At 52.1% G+C, this 3,386-nt stretch overlaps 1 non-coding gene across 1 annotated transcript; it reads left to right on the plus strand.

Moving 5' to 3' along the window:
- The first annotated feature begins 490 nt into the window (after positions 1-490).
- Positions 491-611, plus strand: LOC112078568 (U5 spliceosomal RNA). The gene has a single exon (XR_002895720.1). It is a non-coding gene; the product is annotated as a U5 spliceosomal RNA (small nuclear RNA).
- Positions 612-3,386: the final 2,775 nt, after the last annotated feature.

Below are 3,386 nucleotides of genomic sequence, written 5' to 3' on the forward strand. Positions count from 1 at the left end.
TGATACGTCCCCCATCGGGGGACTACATATTAATTGGATTTTTCGAACCAGGGAGTCGAAATGGGCTTGCTTCCGTCCGCTCCACGCATCGACGCCGGTATTGCATACCGTCCCGGAACGGTGCAACACATTTCTCCCGTTGTCAAGGAAAGAAAATACACAAAGCTGTGTAAAACAGCTGGCAGAAGAAGGAAAGGAAAGAAAAAAGAAAAGAACATCCAAAGTGGAAGTAGGGCGAGAGCGCTTTTCGTGGGTTCCCCGTTTCCCCGCCATTTACTTAAAAAAAAAAAAAAAAACGTTGGTCAGGATAGTTAGTGAGTGAGTGAGTGAGTGAGTCTGTCATGTCTGTCTGTCTGTCTGTCTGTCTGTCTGTGACTTTTTACCCCACACAAAGTTGGCAGAGTGGGTTGTGGTGACCGACCACCACGGCCGGAGGTCCAGCCTAGTAGTGCACAGAGTATGCCTGCGGAACCCGACTCTGACTTCCATACGACTCTGGTTTCTCTTCATTACGCAACAAGCCTTTTCAGCCTTTTACTAAAGACTTCCGTGGAGAGGAACACTTATGACGTTCACAAGTATTTTGGAAGGGCTTTGCTTCTGGCAGAGCCCGGTATATATTGTTCAAGAGAAATTGACAAGAGATGATGAGCCCACCGCCGAGACTGTTTTTGACTTCAATCGGACTGACCGTGTATTTTCCACCTCCAAGTGTCGCTAAAGGGCAATTGAGTTCAAAGAGCTAGTGACTTTAAAGACGCATTGGCGACTTAAAAAAAAAAACCAAAAAAAACACCGCGCATTTCTGTCTGTCTGTCCTGTCTGTCTGTCCTGTTCTGTCGTCCAGGAAAGGTTTGGTTGGGTGGGTGGGGTTGGTGGGTGGGTGGGTGAGTGGGTGGTGGGGAGGAGCCACCTTCTGCCAAACGCCAAAGTCTGCCGAGACCCCCGGTGCCCGGCGGGCGCAGGGGTCCATTTGTGGGTTATCGTTTCTCGCTTTTGCTCAGATCAAGCTTGGTACCGAGGTGCCTCAAAGCGCCGGCTGAGTCAGAAGGTCGAAGTAGGAAGGCGATAGAGGTATTGTCGGAGTTTTTATTTCCGAGGTGTGGTCGGCGTTGGTAGAGGTTTCCTTTTGGAGAGCTTATCTTTATTTTGATTGGATAGGTTATTGTTGTCCAAGTTGGAGATGGCAAGTAGAGAGAATGTACCGGGAGTTGGGCTGTCTAATACAGTGAGGTTTAGATGGACGAAGAAAGAGATTGAGCCTCTGGGAAGAGAGGCTTTTGGGCGAATAATAGTGATGGGGATGCTAGATCTTGAAGTGAAGGACGTTTTATGCCTTCAAGATAACCCAAGGGAAGGAGCGTATGAAATTACGTTACAAAAAGAAGAGAAGTATGAAGAGGTCCTGAGGAGGGCGAGAGAGAAAGAGAAGGCGATACCCCTGTGCCACTATGAGGTGACCAGTCTGGCCAAGGAAAATTTTAGGGTGGTTACTGTAAACATTTACAACCCCCATGTAAAGGATGAGGATGTGAGGGCTTATCTGGGGAGGTACGCCGACAATATTTCCTCAGCGAGGCACCTCAGAGACTCCCTGGGATTTTGGACCGGGAGGAGAGGTTTTCAGGTCCTTCTTAGGGAGGACCCGAAGGGTTTGGATGGATACCTCCATCCTCCAGCAATGTTCTCCCTGGGGGCTGATCGGGGGACATTATTTTATGCCCGTCAGCCTCCATTCTGCAGGCGTTGTATGGAATATGGCCATACTCTCGCCTCGTGTGGAACTAGAAAGTGCAGGTTCTGTGGGTCTGGCGAGCACGAGGCGAGGGATTGTGCCGAGCCTAAGGCATGTCACGGGTGTGGCTCGATAGCACACCTGTGGCGGGACTGCCCGGCTCGGCGGAGGTCATACGCGTCTGCAGCCGGGGGGGGAGCGAGAGCGGGGGATGGGGGTAGAAGAGAAGAGGAGCGGGAAGAAGGTGTTGGCAGAGGAGGAGGAACGGCATCAAAGGAGCCAGAGAGAGAAGAGGAGAAAGAGAAGAAGAGGGACGGGACAGAAGGAGTGGTGGCTGGGACAAAAGGAATGGAGGCCGGGACAGAAGGAGGGGAGGTCGGGACAGAAGGAGTGGTGGTCGAGATAGAAAGATTGGTGGTCGAGATAGAAAGAGTGGTGGCTGGGACAGAAGCAGTGGTGGCTGGGACAGAAGGAGTGGTGGCCAGGACAGAAGGAGAGGTGGCTGGGATGGAAGGAGTGATGGTTGAAGGAGAGGNTGTCACTTCTTTATAAGAAGGGGGAAGCAACTGACCATGGCAACTGGCGGCCGTTGACCATGCTGTGTGTGGATTATAAGCTGCTAGCAAAGGTCTTAGCGGACCGTTTGCGCACAGCCCTTCCCTACGTCGTCCATGAGGATCAGACGTGTGGGGTAGAGGGACGCTCTATTAGATGGAACCTACAGTTGATCAGGGACTCCATCGCTTGGGTAGAAGATAGAGGTCTGCCTTTAATGGTAGCAGCGCTTGATCAGGCGAAAGCCTTTGATCGCGTGAATAGATCTTTTCTTTTCAGAGTGTTAGGTAGATTAGGTTTTGGGGAGAAGTTTATAGGATGGATCCGTACATTATATATCGGAGCGGGGTGCCGGGTAAGCGTAAACAGTCACATGGGTGATGTTTTTGACCTCTCTTCAGGGGTCAGGCAGGGGTGCCCGCTCTCGGCTCTTCTCTTCGTTCTGTACATGGAGCCTCTGGGGGCTGCCATAAGGGCAGACACAGGGGTGGAGGGCTTGTTGATCCCTGGAAGTGGCGGGCTGCGTGTTAAGATGACGCAGTACGCCGACGACACTTCCTTGCTGGTTTGCAAGGACTCGTGCCTGACAAGGTCCTTTGCCATAATTGGGGACTTCACCCGAGCGTCGGGAGCGGTTCTGAATCATGCAAAGTCTTCTGTTAAGTATTTCGGAAGATGGCGAGGTAGGACGGATGTGCCCGGGGGGTTATCTCTCTGTAACGGGGCCCTGAAGATTCTCGGGGTCCATTTTGAGACCTCAGGCTCAGCGACGCTGAACTGGAACATGGGTATCGCAGTGGTACAGAGGAAGCTAGCGATGTGGAGGGCTAGGTCCTTGTCTTTTATAGGCAAGGTCCTGGTTCTCAAGGTGGATGTATTGCCGTCTCTCTTGTATTTGGCGTACATCTACCCATTGCCGGCGTGTCTGAGGAGGCCTCTAGTGAGGCTTGTGTTTCAGTTCATGTGGGGTGGCAGGTACGAGTGGGTCGCAAGGGCACGCATGCTCTGTCCCATCGGGGAGGGAGGTAGGGGGGTACCGCATCTCCCCCTCAAGCTGGACGCAATTTTTGTTTCTTTTTTGTTGACAGAGCTTGCT

This window comes from Salvelinus sp. IW2-2015, unplaced genomic scaffold, assembly GCF_002910315.2.
Source record: "Salvelinus sp. IW2-2015 unplaced genomic scaffold, ASM291031v2 Un_scaffold5882, whole genome shotgun sequence".
NCBI classification, from domain to species: Eukaryota; Metazoa; Chordata; class Actinopteri; order Salmoniformes; family Salmonidae; genus Salvelinus; species Salvelinus sp. IW2-2015.